Source organism: Taudactylus pleione, unplaced genomic scaffold, assembly GCF_031769625.1.
Source record: "Taudactylus pleione unplaced genomic scaffold, aTauple2 ptg000130l, whole genome shotgun sequence".
NCBI lineage: Eukaryota > Metazoa > Chordata > Amphibia > Anura > Myobatrachidae > Taudactylus > Taudactylus pleione.
Window position 1 is genome coordinate 3005520 of NW_028284532.1, and position 20080 is coordinate 3025599.

Below are 20080 nucleotides of genomic sequence, written 5' to 3' on the forward strand. Positions count from 1 at the left end.
AAGCATTCCCCAACGGACACTCTTGGTTCGATCTATCTAGATATGTTTTCTCAATGTTCTTTCTTTGTACTACAAGACACCAATTTGATTGTATCTGCAATGTTTTCTCTGCAATGTATTTAAAAAGTTTTGTATGCATCGTTTTTTTATTATTTGTCACTAACCCCCGATGACCCCCTTACCGCCCGGTTTCTCTTGGTCTCGGTTATGCTTCTCATGCCCGAGCTCCCAGGTGGCAGTAGTGTTTACAAGCTATTGTTCTGTTTGGGCCTGATTCAGAGCCGGACGCTATTTGCGCTCGCTCGTTCAGAAAAAGGGGCCGGATATTTAAATAGAGCGCTCGCTCTTTGCGGTCTGTTGACGCCTCTATGTCTGAACGAGCGAACGAAACATGCGCTTGCTATTTTTTTAAAAACGCCCCCTGGCCGCTCGCATCCTACGTCATCTACGCTATTTATTAGATTGATCGAGTACATCGAAAGGCGTATGAACTGCTCGCCGTGCTTGTGGTAGGATTTTCCTACCGCAATCATGCCAGCAGTTCAGGCTAAAAGACAACCAAGTGACGTGGTCGATGACACTGCTTTGTTAATTATGCACACCCTTAAAACGCCCGTTTTGACCGTTTGGCACGCCTCCGTTCGGATCTCCACTCACCGTTTTCAAGCACCTTCCCCTGTTACCACCCACAAACGCCTCATTCTGTCACTCAAATTAGCAGGCATTCTCTATTTTGCGAGCACACAATTTCCGACCACAATGACTGGTTCGCGCATCCATATTACAACCCATACGAATGCACAGTTGTGCGAACATTGCTCGGAGCGAACGAGCGGCAGCTTACGAGCGGCTCTGAATCAGGCCCAATGTTCCTTATTATGTGTTCTTTGTTTTTTGGTTTCTTTCTTCTTCTTTCTCTTCCTTTTTTTTTAATTTTGATTACCCCAATGTATTTTCCTTCCCTGGGAGAGTTGGTGTGCTCCATCATGATTTATGCTCATTGTCACAGACGATAGATGATGGCGGTTGATACATGAGCTACAACCATTAAAGTGGTTTCGCTCAATGCAAAGATCCTAAATTTGCCAGAGAAAAGATCTAGGGTGGTATGTGACCTGTTTGTAGCTAAGGCGGATGTAGCATTTCTCCAGGAAACGCACTTTAGGTCTGCTGATGCCACTATCCTTAAAGATCGCAATTTCCCAGTCTCTTTTTATAATAACAACACTAAAGGCAAATCCCTAGGAGTAGCCATTCTGATATCTAAGCGCCTCCTGTTTCAAGATGTGACCTCAGTGGCTTTGGAGGAGGGCAGAACACTTTTGGTTAAGTTCACGTTATTTGGCCAACTGTATACATTTATTAATCTTTATGTCCCCAACCAGTATCAGCCATCTTTTCTCTCAACCGTCCTGGATCGGATTGCCCCGCTGGTCGTAGGTATTCCGGTTCTTGGGGGTGATCTGAGTTGGTCTCTCCAACCGGAAGTGGATGTTTCAGGAACTCCTGCTAGACTCTCACTGACTGAAAGTTCACATCTGAGATTTTTAGAACCTATAATACTGTATATGAAAAGAATATCTCATTAAGCGTCTGCAGTCCACACTCTCTTATAAAATGATAGCGGTCTCTACATATATATATCCATAAGATTTATCATTTTGTGGGAAAGGTGTTTGTGACCTATTTTTTCAAATATTAAGTGATAACCATATGAGGCACTTTGACATCCTATCCACACTGCGAGTTTTTTCTGTAATCTCTATTAACTGTGGGCTATCTCATTAAAGTAATTCTCTCATTGTGTGTCCGATGCTTTATGTATGACACTCAACAGCAGAAACGAAATGTGAGCAATGTCCCTGTTAGTCTGTTGTATCCACAGGCAATTTGTCCTCCGGTAATCTCTCACTCCTCATAGATCGCCTATAGCATAGGTGAGGAGCAGTAGAATGAGGAGAGGCAACTCTATGCCTGGACTTTACTGAACTTTCTTATACCCACTACTCATTTCAAATAATAACATTTACGGGTACAACTGCTTCTAAACCATACGTATGTTTATTGGAATTTAATCCCATTATACTATATCATTTCTATATTTCGCCAGTCCCAGGGTGCTTACTATTTTCTAATTTTGATTGTATGTATTGTTTCTTTGTATAATGTATGTATTTATTCTCCTTTCATTTTTGGACATTTAGTGGACATTTCTATGGTTCCTTTTAGATATATGTAATAAAGGTTAATTTTTAGGACATACTTGTCCAATTTCCAATAATCTAGTATAAGAGTGCTCGCACAACAGAGTTTCTTTTTCTGTTTCTTTGTTTATCTCGATCCCATACCTGATTTTAAAATAAACTTTTCTAAATCCATGGCAGTGAATATGTCGGCACCCTCACACTCTATTGCAGGGCTCAAACATGCTTTCCCCTTTACATGGCATGCCACTAGTACCTTGGAGTTACACTACATACTGATTCTTCTCGTCTATTTGATGTCAATTTTAAACTGTTGCTCCTTACACTCCGCTCAGATCTTAGGGACTGGCATACCAAGCGGCTATCATGGTTTGGTAGAATTAGTGTAATGAAAATTAACGTTCTCCGTAGAGTTTTGTTTTTCCTCCAAACCCTGCCCATACATATCCCCAAGTCATGGTTAAAGAGCTACATAATGTCATCAGAGACTTTGTATGGGGAAACAACAGACCTAGGTTTCAACACGTAGTTCTCTTCAGACGCAGACATATGGGAGGCCTTCAGTTGCCTCATTTCTCAGTATACTATGACGCCATAGTGTTGGGTAGGATAATGGAGTGGTCCCGGACAACTGACGCCAAACAGTGGGTTCACCTTGAGAATCATTCCCTTCCCATTCCCATTGTGCACTACCCCTGGTGATCCAGGGTTCCAGTTATCTCTCACCCCACTATTGGCCCCACCTTAGCCCGATGGAATAGATTATGCAAACTAACGTGCATGTCCTCTACTCTCTCTCCCTTGACTCCCCTTTTCAGTAACCCTGATTTCCCTCCGGGTGTTGCCGGCAGCGCATTTATTTGGAAACGTCAGGGAGTGCAGCGAGTTGGCCAGCTGATCGAGGGGGGAGTTGTGCTCTCCTTCTCTGCTCTACAGGCTACATGGGGGCTTCCTCTGAGCATGGGGGCTGAGATTTGGAGATATCTCCAATTGAAGCACTTTCTACAAAGGAGCAATGTTAGCACGGCGGGATCTAGATCTTTGACTCCCTTTGAGGATTTGTGCCTGACACCTTTGCACCCGGTGCATTTCCTCTCACAGAGTTATGCACTTTTGATTGAACATTTGTACCCTACTCTTCCCAAATACGCCAAGGATTGGGAGCGAGACCTACACCTTGATTTAGAGGAGACTGATTGGAACAAAATTCTTCAAAAAACGTTTGCTAGCTCGGTTAGCTACTCTGTGATTGAGACACAATTTAAGGTTTTGTCCCGATGGTACAGATGCCCTCTTACGCTAGCAAAAATGTTTCTGGGGCTGTCGGGCAAATGTTGGAGGTGTGATATGGAGACAGGCTCCCCACTACACATCTGCAGTCTCTTAAGTCCCTTTTGGAACCAGGTGATTTCTATTACTAAGACTACAGTGGGTGCACATACCCCCCCTGACTCCTCCTTCTGGCTTCTCAATTTATTCCCTGGCCCTATTTCAAACTATAAAAAGTCCCTGTTAAAGTTTCTTAATAGCACCGCCAAAGCTGTGATCCTGGTGCGTTGGCAACTTCTCCTCCCACGCTTAACCCTGCATCAGGCGCACCTGTGGGACTCCCAGGTTCAGGCGCCTGTTATAAAATCGTCAGTACACCTAATTAACTCAATTCTAACTTTCTTAAAGTGATCAGTGACCTTCATTAGGATGTACAAAGAATATATGGAAAGCTGATTCAGAAAACCACATTTATTAACCTTAAAGCAAGTAAAACAAAAAATACAAAATTTTGAGAGGCGCAGTGTGCCTCAGAGGCCACCCTGGACAAACCTACATATTTCTGCGAAATACCCACAACCTTTGTAATTTTCATTCATAAAATGAGCAAAATACACAAAATTGTGAGAAAATAAAAAGAAATATGTACCTTCAAAAGTTGGACGAGTTCGGGCGCAATGAGCCTGAGAGGCCAGGAAGGTCACTACTCCACTCCACGCAGGCAGCGGGAAAACTGACTAGGGGGGTTTCAAACAACACCTAGAGATATGAAGGAGCTAGGAGGGGCAGGCCCCTGCACCCCCTTGCGGCGGAGAGGTGAGCGAGAACAGGGTTTGGGCGCCTATCAGGCCAGCTGCGCCTGACGCAGAGTTAAGGAGTGGTTCACCCGTATTATAGACTTATATACAGTCAGGTCCATAAATATTGGGATATTGACAGAATTTTCATATTTTGGCCTCTATTCACCACCACAATGGCTTTGAAATTAAACAAACAAGATGTGCTTTAACTGCAGACTTTCAGATTTAATTTGAGGGTAATTACATCCAAATCAGGTGAACGGTGTAGGAATTACAACGGTTTCTATATGTGCCTCCCACTTTTTAAGGGGCCAAAAGTAATGGGACAAACTAAACAATCCTAAATCTAACTTTTACTTTTTAATACTTTGTTGCCAATCCTTTGCAGGCAATTACAGCCTGAAGTCTGGAACGCATAGACATCACCAGACACTGGGTTGCATCCCTGGTGATGCCTTGCCAGGCCTCTACTGCAAATGTCTTCAGTTCCTGCTTGTTCCTGCTTGTTCCTGCTTGTGGTGGTGACTAGAGGCCAAAATATGAAAATTCTGTCAATGTCCCAATATTCATGGACCTGACTGTATGTCCATGGAAGATCTTCGAATGGGCCCAGAGAAATATCAGGAATTTATTTCTACCTGGCACCCATGGTTGGAATTTAAGTCTTCTAGTACATATTTAAGATCCGCGGATTGAGCTCTGACATTATTTTCCTGTCATCTCTAATCTAATTTATGTTATTTTTTTTTTTTTCTGCTAAAAGGCTGTTCCTTATGGAACATTTACATATTTCTAATTAAGAGCCACCAGCTCCCCCCCCCATCCACCCCCCTCTTTCTTCCTTTCTTTTTTCCCCTCTTTTCTGTGTTAGATCGTTATTCATTTATGTATTCATTTATTTATCTATTTTTTATTTTTTTTTATTACTTTTATTTAACTGTGTTTTCTTTTTTGTTTTTGATTACTGCAGTTAAGGTGTGGATCTATTTCTATATCTAGTACTTGTTATGTGTGATGTATATTTCAAGCTATGTTACCGAATGTATGTTGTTTTTCTCACAAACTTTTTTGGAAGCAAAAAAAGCATAAAAAAATCTACCAATAAACATATATTGATAAAAGAAAAATGTGCAAAGATATTTAGATTTGGGAGGGGCATGTACAAACTAAGAATCTAAAATGCTGTGTAAAAATAAAGCTGCCCAGCAGGGCCATAAGGAGGGCAGTGCAGCAAGTGCCTTCACACATGGTGGAGCACCCTTGGGGCGGCACAGTCTTAGCCTCTCATCCCTTGCATCTGGCTAGCAGGATGCCTGGAACTGTACCCTGCAGACAGTATCAATGCTGCAGTGCCACTGCCGGAACATCCTTCAGACACTCCGGCCACGCAACCTGTACATCTGCTCGGAGTGTCCAGTGTGCGGTTCTCTATTCATGGCACTCCCGCCATACCCACCCACAAACCCTGGAGAGCAGCTTTATGATGGCATGCATTCAGGGGGAGGGAGTAATAGCGCCACTGGGCTCACTGAAGCCCTATTAAGGAGCTGCAGTCCAGCACCTGTGGGCTTCATGAAAAAGCAGGCAGTATTTACCCTGCTTGCAAAAATATAAATGTATTTGCACCCCTTACATTGCAACATGCTATGTCCAGGTATACAGTTACTTGCTCTTTTTTGCTTTACACCAACAACTTCAGAATCATGCCCTTGGAATAGTGGATAGTATATAAATTCTTTCACTCCTTTATCAAAACATTACACAGAAAAATCCCAGATGTTGTGAAGACCTTAGCAGACACTACCAGTTTGCCAACACAGAATGCGAAAGCAAGCCCTCAAAAAAAGAAACCCTTAACAAAGCCAACTCAAATTCATCAGCTACCACTGAGCCAACAGTGATGATCAAAGACTTCAGTATACCTGTGCTGAACTCAGATGTTCTGTAGCAATCAGGAAACTCTTGGTAGGGTCTTCTATACTGCCCAGTTTAGCAAAGTAGGTAATGCTTCCTAGACTAGTTAGAACCTTGCAAGCCAATCGCTCCAGTATTGGCCAGATAACCTGCCAGACATGAGAAGTTCAGACCTCACCCACTGGACAGGCATCAAGCACCATAACTTAACCAAATCATCACATGTGTCAGCCAGCTGATCATCTACCCCCACCATGTGCTTAGCCTGGAAGCAAATCTCCACTTCCAAGCACATCTGTTTGCAGCTGAAAAGAATGGATATACATGGGATATCAGCCATATGATCTCTCCATTGAAATCCCACAAGAAATGTAATCAGATCAGAAGTTTGAGTGCAACAGAATTCAAACTCAATGAAATTTGATCCAAGACCTTAGATTACTTATTTGGTGGCAGGCTACATGAGCCTGACTGAGTGTCAATCTAACTGCCCAGAAAAAACAAACAAGTGGAAGCATCCTCTTTTTTATCCAGCACAATGGGAACACCCAGAGAGCTGAAGACAGCTTGGACAGAAAAGAAACCTAAGATACAAAAGAGTAAAGAAAGGAGACTCTTGTGTGGGGGCACTCTACATGGATCAGAAACAACTAACAAACACAAATTTAGAAGAGAGAGAATGTTAGAATAAAAACTTATTAAATAATGTGTCTAGGATAATGGTGATGAGAAGACTGTGTGATATGACAGTGTCCTTCTATTCACCATGCCTAACTCCACCAAACTAGAAATGTATAAGCAATAATGGGAACTGAGAAAATAAAATAAACAAGAACCAAATAGTAAGATGACTCTTCTACTAAGTTAGTATCAGTTGAGGTAGATTGATCACTTGAGTGTATACTGACCACTATCTGAGTTCACTGGTAATCTCATCAAGTAGATGCATTTTGTAATGCATTTCTGTTGTGAATAGATATACAGCTAGTACCGAAAAGCGTTTGTATTGGCCTGTTGTAGTGATCTGCTTCTGGCCACTTGTCCGTCGGCAGAGGTGGCTAGTGAGAGTCACCCACCTCAATACAACCGATCACTCCTTTAGTTGCAAAAAGTATAAATCACACATATCCTAGTTTTTTTGTGTCATCACTTTTTAAATTTTTGTATACATGCCTGTACAGTGTATACATGTCACAATTGTAGTATATAGCGTGAAAATATTTTTATTATATATAATGTTACAAAACGTATCTATTACATATGTAGTATTTCTATGGCAACAAATTTATTACTAGTATACAATTCAAATACTGATCTAGTTCTCCCTCGCATCAATACATGCATCAATACAATGTTTTTGTAACATTATATATAATAAATATTTTCACCCTATATACTACAATTGTGACATGTATATACATGCATGTATACAAAATTGTAAAAAGTGATGACACAAAAAACTAGGATATGTGTGATTTATACTTTTTGCAACTAAAGGAGTGATCCTCCTGCCTTTTCTCCACCTTTACTATCTGTACTCTCATCAGCTCCATCTCTGGGAGTTGACGGCAGATGCAGGAACCCTTTCTGATCGGTTGTATTGAGGTGGGCGACTCTCACTAGCCACCTCTGCCGACGGACAAGTGGCCAGAAGCAGATCACTACATCAGGCCAATACAAACGCTTTTTGGTACTATCTTCTGTATATCGATTCACAACAGAAATGCATTACAAAATGTATCTACTTGATGAGATTACCAGTGAACTCAGATAGTGGTCAGTATACACTCAAGTGATCAATCTACCTCAACTGATACTAACTTAGTAGAAGAGTCATCTTACTATTTGGTTCTTGTTTATTGTATTTTCTCAGTTCCCATTATTGCTTATACATTTCTAGTTTGGTGGAGTTAGGCATGGTGAATAGAAGGACACTGTCATATCACACAGTCTTCTCATCACCATTATCCTCGACACATTATTTAATAAGTTTTTATACTAACATTCTCTCTCTTCTAAATTTGTGTTTGTTAGTTGTTTCTGATCCATGTAGAGATCAAATAAAAGATAAGTTTTATAATATAAGAGTGCCCCCACACAAGAGTCTCTTTTCTCTACTCTGTTGTATCTTGTGCTTTTTGACTCTATGGGAGCACCACCGACAGTATTTATAGTATAACAATCATTTCTAGAAATTTGTATCAATGACTCATTATCGGTCTACGCAGACTTAGTGTATTGACATCTGTGCCTAGACCACCCCCCAAAAACAGAAAAGAAACCTACCTGCACAGAACTGACTCATTTGGTTCAATCACAAGGAAGTCATCCAAATAATGGGCCAGAGCCTCATGCCCCATTCGACCCTGAATGTATCATTACAGTAAGGTGGAAAAATACTCAAAATAAGCAAAGATCAAGTTGTAGCCCATAGTCAAGCACCTGTCCAGAAAATAACCCTCAAACAATTGGAAACCCATCAATCAGAATGATTCCAGGTGCAAAGGTAGGAGACAGAACTCCATCTCTACATCCAGTTTAGCCAGAAGAGTCCCAGGTCCATCCAAATGAACAAGTCCGGAGAATCATCAAAGGTTTGATAAATAATCAGCAATGAGGGCCACCGCCTGGAGAGATGCAGAATAAGGGCAACCCCCATGGGAGAAATACAGTGGTGGGACAGGAAAGTATGCTGCTATATGCCACAAACTCACTTATACTATGACTTAAGGGAAATGCAAAAGCCGATTTCATAGTCTTACAGGTAATAATCAGAGTAAATCTTTCAGTCAGCAACTGAAAATCTTTGGATGCAACCAAAAGTTTGGCATCCTCTAACACATTATCGCCCCTAATTCCTCAACACACGCTTTCAATTTATTTACATAAAACCACACTTACGTGTTTACCAAAGTCTATAACAACTAATTTTTCATATGAACATCCTGTCTTTAAATGTACTGTATTGCACTTTGTTGCAGAACTAAAGCACCCGGTATACCTATTCACCTTCACACCCATAAACCCCATTTACCAAACCCCCCCCCCACTTAGCACTCATTAACCCGCTCCTCTCTAAAAATCCATTTATCAATCCATTTATCAATTCACCCTCACAGCACCCATTAACACATATGTTTTTGTGTCAGCACCTATTAACCACCCAGCACCCATTAACCCAGTGGTTTCCAAACTGTGCACTGTGGCACCCTGGGGTGCCTCGGGACACTTGCAGGGGTGCCTCAGGTTGGTGGTCCAGCACCAAATCAAATTATTTCTGGTCAATGTAATGTAAATATGTCGACAAACAGAAGCGCAAACCTGTCCACCACCACATAACTGACCCTGAGGATGACAGGTAACACAATTTAATTCACTTTACTACATTTTTTTCTGAATTTCTCAATAACAAACTATTGGCCTAGGGGTGCCGTGAAAACAATACTGATACACTAGGGCGCCGTGATTCACAAAAGTTTGGGAACCACTGTATTAACCATTTCACACACTCAGCACTCATTAATCTATTCCTCTTGACTCCATTAATCAATCTACACTCACAGCACCCATTAACACATTCACCCACACTGTCAGCACCTATCACCCATCATCCTTTCTCACCACCCATTAATCTCTCCCCCACCAGGCACCTATTAATACAGTGACTCTCAGCAGCCATTAACCCCCCTCTGCATCAATTAACCCCCCTTCCCAGCACCAATTAATACATTCCTCCTCAGCACCCATTAAACAGTCCAACCCTCCCTACAACACCCATTAATCTCAATCACACACTATTATCAAGTTCCCTTACCTGCCTGGCTCCTGCAGCTCCTCGTTCTTCCTCCTGTGCAGCATGGGAGGCAGAGCTTGCACACTTGGCTGTGTGAGAGGAGAGGAGAGGGGATGGGTGTCCGGGCTGCTGCCTGCCTACTGCAGCCAGCTGAATACACGAACGGCCAGAGGAGCAGGCTTCAGCAGGTATAAATAAATAATAGCTGGTACAGCTGTGACAGTGGCTGTCACCAGCAGTATGCATTATGAAGGATGTCAGTGGCAGCCTTCATTTTTCCAACAGGCAGCCTCAGTGGGCCACCCCCTTCAAGTCCTGACGTCCTTAGGCAGCTGCCTAAAGCTGCCTAATGGTAGCACCGGCACCCTACTTCTGCTTGTTAAAATTATCACAGGCTAAATACAAACTCCCAAAACTCCTATACCAATGCCAACATTTCACACCCTGTCGTTTGCAGTCTTTAGGCCCATTATGCACAAAGTATTTTTTTCTTCAGTTGTTATTACAGTATTATAAACGTCTACCTCCTCTCTTATGTATGTATCGACTTGTGCCTAATCTCTTTAAATCCTATTTTCCAAAATTACATAATCTACATCAGTGGTGTCAAACTCGGGCCCTTCAGCTTTTGTGGGACTACATCATATCCCAGAATGCCCTGCCACAGTTTTAATATGCCCTAATAGCAAAACTGTGGCACTGCATGCTGGGATGTGTAGTTCCACTGCAGCTGGAGGGCCCGAGTTTGACACCACTGATCTATATGCTGCACTGCATATAATATTTGTTATGTTATGATGGCTGGGCAACAGCCATCATCCCATTTTATAATTGAGAGACGTTGGTTGTGCACTCTGCTATCAGCTACAGAAATGCTGGACATACTGTAAGAGACCGAGGGGCCTATTCATCATACCTTAAAACTCTCTGGAGGTAATTAGGTGTAGAACTTGCATGTAGTTCTACCTAATTACCGGAGGAATTCATCTTTCCTCCTTCCCATAACTATCTATTTCGAAAAGCTGTCATTTTTGCGATGACAGCTATTCCGGAAATAGATAGTTATCTCTATCTACACTAATTTACCACAGCTGGAATCTGTGCTGTGCATGCGCTGTTACTTTTGTAAAGCCAGCGCATGCGCAGCACTGCCTACAGTGGTGGTAAGTTTGTGTCCCCCCCAACCCTCCCCCCCCACTCACCTCCCTCCTGTCACCGCACTTACCTGCCCGCTGCAGCGCCTCTGGCTCCGGTGGCTGTGCTGTCACATGTTCTGCCAGCAGCCCACAGTACAGTTTAGAAAAAAAAAAAAATTTCTCTAAACTTTATTATGTTCTGCTGGGAGAACATGTATCTGCACAGCCCCAGGAGCCAGAGGATGGACCAGAGTGCCGGAGGAAGACGTTGGGGGACCTCACCAGCTTGAAGCAGGTAAGTTTCACCTGCTATTTGGCGAATAGTAACTCCATCAAATTCCGAAAATACATAATTTTCGGAATTTGATGAATACCATAATTTCCATATCCCCATACTAATGTATGGGGAGTGTGGAAATTAACGCAGGGGACTTAGCAAGGAGATATCAGTGATATGTCCTGTGCTAAGTGTGTTCATGAATACTAAAATAACGTTAATTAAGGAAAATGTCCTTAAAAATTTTATTTTAGTGTTGATGAATAGGCCCCCAAGTCAGTATATTCACATACTAACTATATACTGCAAAAGTTGGACATATAAAAAGTTTTGAAATTTTAACTCCTTTACTTAAATCTTGTAGAAGAGAAAATTAAGAAAAATATTTTTTTATGGATTAAAAACACATAAATAAAGAATGGGCAGAAGGATTATAAAAGGGCTTGAGAATCTGTTTCTGGGATGTTTGGAATTCTAAATCCCAGCCTTTAGTTTATGTTTTGCTTAGTTATGCAAAAACAAACAAGAAATAAACATAGAAAAGAATGTAACCCTATTCACAGGATGCTTGTTTTCTTGCATAGGGCTAGAATAAAACAGGGGGCATGAAGAAAATGTGGTCTTAGTGTAAGGCATTTGTCTCTCCTTCCGTTACATGTAAATTACTTGCTGTTCAAAACCTTACATTTCACGGAGATTATCAGCAAGAAAAGCCCATGCTTTTCAGGCCGGCATTGAGTGTTGACATATAAAGGAAGACAGGATGACACACGGAGAAGAAGAATTAGATATACTATAGCAATCATTTATCAAAATCTCCCTGCTGAAAAAAAACAATAAAAAATAATACATGATATTAGTTAACCAAAGCAAATCAATTAGCTTCATTGTGATTTATTTGTTTGTTAATTTTTTCCCCAAAAAAAATATTTAATTAAACAAAAGTGACAGAAAATCATACTTGACATAGATGTGTAGGTGACCAAAGGGGTTCAGTATGTTATGTCGACATTGATAATGTCAGTAGACACCATGTCAACAACTAGCATGCCGACATGCAGCATGTAGACACTGATGAAATATTGAAATGGTCATAATGTCAACAATCCATTTAATTTTAACCATGTCAATATCATTACTGTTGACATTCTGGTGTCAACATTATGAATGTCGTAATAGTAAGCGTCGACATACTGACAGCATACCACCAAAGTGGACAAGGTCCAGTAATTTGACTCGGGATGGCTTTGGCGTCACTGGAGACTGTTATTACAGCTGCAGGTTAACTGGGACCAGTTGCAAGGTATGCTTTTTGTATAGCAGAAAATTAGGACTTTAAAAAAATTTCATATTGCAGGAAGAGATTCATTGTTTTCATTTACATATTTTGCAAAAACAGGCAATGCAATCATTATTTATAATTATACCATTTTCTTTGATCTCACTATACAATATATAACACCACCCACTTTAAAAGATCATCATTGCAAACTCTGTTTGATGAGGATACGTTTGTAGAAATGAATTAAACCAGTATAGACACTCCTATGTACTGCATGGGGTAAATTTACTAAAGTGAGAGTTTTTAAAAGTGGAGATGTTGCCCATAGCAACCAATCAGATTCTAGCTATTATCTTCTAGAAGGTGCTAGTTAAATGTTAAGTAGGATCTAATTGGTTGCCATGGGCAACATCTCCACTTCTGAAAACTCTCACTTTAGTAGATTTTCCCCTATGACTTTTAAGTGTATAAATAGATACCTCATGTATTATGTTTTAAAAGGGTATAGTTCCACTTCATGTTTTCCATTAAAAGAACAGTTATTTTGGATACAATTATTTTCATTATTGTATTACGTAAAATTTTATTCAGAAATGTGTATTTTGTCCAGTCACCAAATTTAAATTGGAATAACCAGTTACTCATTAAAAACAAAGCAAGGCTGTAACAAGATAAATTTAATTATATGAACTATTTTCCTGTTTACACAGAACTTTATACAGCAATATGCCTTGTCTTTGTTTTGTTTACAAATACAGTTTTGTAACTATGCAATAAAAATTATAATTCTGTCAAAATATGCATATTATTTATACAAAGTTTACTTTGAAACTGCTTTGGATACCACACTTGCAAAACTTACACAAAAGTTTGATATTAAAAGAAAAACAAAAAAATAATGATGGTAATCAATGTTATTGAAATATAAATTACATATAAATGATCACCTTTAACTCCATATTTTGATATATGTAGAATGGACCAGTAAACAGTTATTGCATTTCAGGCAAGTTAAGAAGGAGGTACAGGGGACTCGTGGAGTGATCAATGTGTGAGACAGGAGACACATATGTATCAAAGAGAGACAAGCATGAAATAACACACATGCTAGAACAAGAGAGGAGACAGGCGATGTAGAGACGCTGGTGGAATTTGAAGCCGGGTACACACTGAGACAATGTCGGCCCGTGTTGCAAACTCCTACACTGCCTCCTCATATCATTCAAACTTCAAATTACTCAATATTACCCACAAAGCTCTCACCACCCGTTTGTGCTTCTTAAAACTCACCTCAAATACTCTCCCTCACACTTACATCTACCCCTGATCTGTGTATCACCTCCCTTCTGCTAACTGTCCTTCAGATCTTTCTTCAAGACTTTTCTTGAGCATCTACCATGCCTTTAATTCTTAAATGCTACCTATAGATTACCATACTCCCACATACTGTACTATTCATACTGGTACCCCATTAGTACTCTTTCTGGGTCCTATATACATCTTGTTTCACCTATGCTCCTTCCCAATAGATTGAAAACTTTATCATGAGCACAGTCCTCCCTACCTTGTGTGTTTTAGGTATGCTCTTTTTTTACCTCCTGTCAAACACTGCAGAGCATTCTGGTACCTTACAAATTAAAGATAGCAGTAATAATATAGATTTACAGAGCAAAAAGCATAAAAGAAGACACAATGGCAAGATACATGTAGAGATGGCAGAACTTCCATCCTGCTCATAAGCAGGTAGCATGAAAGCATTATTTACGTATTTCATGTATTACCATTTATTTATGGCATCATATTTTGTAACATTTATAATTGGGAACAACCATAATACTAAAATGAGACTTGTTATTAAGAGACAGACAAAAAGGTATGAGGCCCCTACTTGCAAGCTTGGGTTTGAAATCAACTTGGTGTCTGTGAAGAGTGTGTAAATTATCTGCGTGGTGCTATAAGAAGTGTGAGCTTGCGTTTGTGCCCATGGGGAAACAGAGATTGTCCTCTAATATTTTGTATCAAGTTATATATTATTTCACTAGTCCACTGCCAAAATAGAACACTAGAAATAGAGCATATTACCATTCTTCCTCTGAAAGCGGTAATGTATTCTCCTCACATATTTCACCCCTAATAGCTGAACTGCAATTTCGTGACAGAGATGTGCAATCAAAATGTATACATTATACAATTCTAGAAGCTGAAGACACAAATTAAAACAGAAGTAGATTTTGACATTAGCAATAAAATTGTTATTTAAGACTTTCAATATATGTACTTTTACAACCCAAAGTCAACTCAGTCAAGTGCTTACATTTTCTTAATTGTCTCACTACAATCTACCTACTGCTGAAGACTTTTTTAGAACTTCTGGTGTTGGGGTGATATTTTTTTAAGTACAATAAGATATGATGATTACCATTAATTTTAAAACATTTGCATATAATTTACAGTTGGTATATGAATAATATGAGTAATATCTAGATTTTCTTTCTTTCTTTCTTTCTTTCTTTCTTTCTTTCTTTCTTTCTTTCTTTCCTCTGTTCTATTTAACCCCCTTTACTTAATTTTTAATACTTTAGCCTGCTTAGTCCATTCTCTATTTTTATTCTACCCCTCCCTCTCTTGCCTTCTCTTGTCTTTGGTTCTCCAGGCTTTGCTGAGTTGATTGTTTGGCTTGGCTCCATACTGGAGGAATTCTGGCTCTGTTCCCCAATGTTCATTACTCCTCGGGGAGCTATGAAACGGCCTGGTGCACCAGAAACTTTATTAGAAACAGATGTCCCTCCGTCTGTCCCTCGGGGCTCTGTCTCTCTGGAAGGACTGGTGCCACTAAGATCTCTGCAATGGAAAAAAAGGAGGGAGAGGTGGAGAAACAAATTTGGAAGGGGGGAAGAGTCATCACAATAGCTTGAAGGAATAAGAATAAGTCAGGGTTTTTTTATAAAGGTGAAATAGAGCAGTTTCAATTACATAATGTAAGTATTTTAAGAAGTAGAAGTTAGTAAGTAACATTAGACTTGTTATAAAGACAAGACTAGCTATGTTCCTTCATAAGAGTTGCCATACTTTTAATTATATGGACAAGAGTATAGAATGAGTTCTCTCATCCTCATTTAACAGTTTGACCAGTGCTGTCATGCTCTGTTTAACCTTTATAGTGACAAACTGTTCAAAATCATTGTCATGGCTTCGGGATGCAGAAACCTTGTCAGAGAATAGGGCTTGAGGCCAAGTTACAGCAACCCAATCCAACTTTCTCTGTCACTTATAAAGTTTAAGAAGACTATACTGTTGCGTATACAATGCAAAGTTATAATAATTACTCCCTGTCAATAAATATGTTAAAGGAAAAGTCCCCCTTTGCGGCATTTGTAGGGGTTTTATATATATATATATATATATATATATATATATACATATATAAAAATCACAAACTATGAGGGTATACAAGTGGACCCAAGTGGACCTCCAGATTTTTTCTGATGGTGTCAGTGAAGTTTGAAGTTGCACCCCTAATTATGTCAAAAAGGTAACTGCAATATACAGTGTGCTACAGGGCCTTTAACCCTTCTGCTGCCATTGGGTTGCATACTTTTTACACGTCAGAAAGCCAGGTCAGTTTTTACATTATTATATGCATCAATAAACATATATTACAGACCCCAAATTCATTGCAACACCTCCTAATCCATATTTTTTTGTGGGTCAGAATGATATATATACGAGCATTTCTCTTATTTGCATTTTTTTATTTTGTCTTTTTTTATCCTTTTTTTTTTTCATTTCCCCTATCATGGGAATCTTTCTCTTCTGGATAGTTCACACTAACCAATAATAATGCCTGTGATCATTATATCAGGGATATGCCAGGCATAATAGGTTGCTACATGGGATTGGTTGTGTGAAGAGTTACATCTATGACAGCAAAAGGTTTCAATAGCCTTAAAAATATAATACATAAAGTAAATGTTCCTATTTCATTATGTTTGTCACTAATGGTGGATCTGGATGGTTGGAATACAGTTATATGAATTAATAATGGGACAAACTCATAATTTTAATCATGTTTCTGCAGTGTTTTTCACGTAAGAGTAGAAGGATCTATGTTTTTCTATAATATCTTAATGCCCCATAATACATATTTTTAGGATACCTTCCTGAATGTGAGGTCAAATTGTAACACAAATAGGACCAGTAAGAATGAACAAGACTGATCTATTTATATATTTAGGCTTGGAAAACATCTGATAATTGTTGGAAATGACGTGTGTACAGGTGTTGCAGAGTCATGTAGGCACACACCAGCAGATGACTCAAATAATGAACAGCCCAGTTACTTAACCAGTGGTGTTGGTTTATTTTGATATAGCAGGTAGAGCTGTACTCACTGCGGTATACACACTGGCAATGGAGCAGAGCAGGATTTTATGTAGCTCACCAGCGGTGAGTGTATGATGCATGTAGGTAGGTAGTGGTGCAGGATGCTGGAACAGCATACTAGAAGCTAATAATCAGGTCTCTTGCTAGGAGCTAAGTAGGAAGCGTCCGTCTCCGAAGATGCCGCTCTCCACAGTAGCAAGATGGCTCAGCGCATGCGCAAAGTTAAGTCCGACGGCCATGTTACAGGGAATGAATTCTTCCTGGAGGACAATAAGATGGAGATGGAGTCTGTGCAGTAGCACGCTTTCAATACCCTCATCCCCCTCGCTACAACTTCTCCATGTTACACAAACAATCAATTTCAGCTTTGCTGCAGCAACTGGTAAAATAATTGGGTTAAATACATGACAAGGCATCAACACATCACGTGACTTTAGTGTGGCTTTCTTGGAAGATATATTAACAAAAGTTCCTTCATTGATAGCATGGACCATAACAACAGTCTCTTGGAACTGCTGCCACTATCACAAGTGATATTTTTACACTTGTTGACTACTTGATCTTGCAAAGTCTTTTTTCCTATCTTGGATTTCCATTCACACCAATCAGACTTTAACTTTGGCTCCTGGATGTCTTAAGGCTCGCTTAGTGCCATGCCTGCAAACTCCTCATCATACCTCATACCTCTTAGGTGGCTTGCAGAAGATATTTTCGGTGATTGAACTTCCACGCTGCTAGTCTCTGTTTCAGATACATCTTCAGTTGCTGGCATGTCCAGTGACACATACTTGTTCTGCATATCAGCTTCCAGCTTTTCTTCAACTTGTGTTGTCTCTTTAAAGCTAAAATCTTGTGACTTAACAAGCCTTTTGGTATTTGGATTCCACAATCTGTAATATTTGCTCTTATGGCACTTGGTTTTCTCATTAACCATGCTTCAATAAATATTTAGTCTTTAGGGCAACTGCAGGAGAATGGCTCTTAAAATAAACTGCTGTGGCCATGGCTTCCGTCCAAAACGGTTTGTCTAGGACTGCATCGTTTAGCATACAATCACTGAAACCATTTTGCTCAGTACTATAGGCAATGGTCAATTGATGCTCTATTCTATATTTTCTTAAAAATTGCTACACCTCTCTGTTGAGAAATTCTCCACCATAATCAGATCTCAGGATTTTGAGTGTATGGGGCCTATTCATCATGTTAATTAACATTCTAACTCACCAAGGTTTGCGGAGCAATTCATCATTGCTCCGGTGCGGTGATAGCTGATGCGAAATCAGCTGCCTCCGCGAGCGGCTTCACTGCTCCTTTTCGGAGCAGTGAATCCTTTCACTGCTCCTGTCAGAGCAATGACGGGAGTGTGCATGCACGACCTACAGCAACGCATGCGCACAAGAGCCCCGACGTCAGGTGGAAGGAGCCGGACATGGGCGGAGGGATCCAAAAGGATCCCTCTTCGCAACCCGGACCTTCTTCCCATAGGGAAGGAGCAGGTTGCGATGCCGCAGCAGGAGCATTCGCCATCTGAAGATGGCAAATGCTCCCACAGTCAAGCTCTGAAAATATATTTTTGGAGCTTGATGAATACTGTCCCCATACTAGTGTATGGGGACAGCGGGCCATTCCACAAAAGGAAGGTAAGTAGGAGATATCTGTGATATCTCCTGCTTTACCATCTTGATGAATGGCCGATAACTTAATTTTCACAATTGCAGGTGAAAATGTGCATTTTCACCTGCTTTTGTGAAAATTAAGTGATGATGAATAGGCCCCTATAACCTGTTTGATACTCTACAAGTCTTTTGTACTCTGCAATCTTCTTCACCACTTCACGCTTTTCTCTAATGAAGTACATGTGTCATTCTTGTGAAGTAATCTATAAATGTTACAAAGTATCTGTATCCACTCAGATTTTACTTCCATCAGACCACATACATCTGATTGTACTAGATGGGCAGACTAGATGGGCCAAGTTGTTCTTATCTGCCATCAAATTCTATGTTTTGTAGCTCTGCTTGTTGATTTTGGATATGGTTGACAGCTTTATTTCCCTGCAGTACAGCTTTCACATACAGGTTTCTCTGTGTTAGTCACTGACACTCCTCTAACCATCCCTTTTTGTAGGTTCTGTTCACTATCATATCCAAGGTGACCAAATCTTCAATGACAGAGTTCTAATGACTGCAAGTTGTCATCATTGCGTAACAGTGCTGTGTGTCAAGGTCAAGGACATACAATTGCTGACATCTTGTGCCTGTAGCTATGACAGTCCCACTTCTGTGTCTCACAATGCACTTTCATTTAGCTAAGTGAACTCTGTGGCTCTAGGATACTAATGGCGATAAGAATTGTTCCCATTCTGACACATTTTGATTCTGTGACTTTTGTTCTTGTTCCAATTTTTAAGCAAGCTTTGATTGTTCCAATTTTATTAGCTGTACGCACTTGATTGCCAATTCTTTTTATAGTGATAGGATCACATATGGTTAATTTTTTGAACCATTCCTCATTGCAGTTGAAATATTTTGTTGCACCCAAAGACTCAGGACTGACTCATCCTTGCCATTGCATTTCTTGCTTTGCATAGGATTTATATTCTTCTGTTTGCACTCAATTGCTTTGTGACCTTTCATGTGATAATTGTTAAACACTTGAACTTAAATTTTCAGAATTGTTCACGTTTTGTATGTAATGCAGTGGTATCAGCACTTGAATCACAGGACACACATTTTTGAAACTAATAGCTTTGTTATGACTATGGGCCTGAGTCACTACCGATCGCAACTGCGATTACGCACACAATCAGCCAATTGTTGCGTACTGCGCATGCATATGCATCGCAGTGCGCGAGCCGGCCACTGCTATCAGGACTGTGATTGCAGTGAGTACGCAGACCCATTGCAGAGTGATTGACAGGAAGTACCGTTTGTGGGAGGTGACGGGGAGGGGGTGGTTAGAGAAACGCAGGCGTGCCAGTGCATTTGAACGCCGCTGCATGAGCATGCATAAATTATCCACT

General features: G+C 40.2%; 1 protein-coding gene across 1 annotated transcript in view; it reads left to right on the plus strand.

Moving 5' to 3' along the window:
* Positions 1-20080, plus strand: part of GDF11 (growth differentiation factor 11) — a 355478-nt gene that overhangs the window by 234958 nt on the left and 100440 nt on the right. The gene's annotated exons all lie outside the window — the stretch shown is intronic.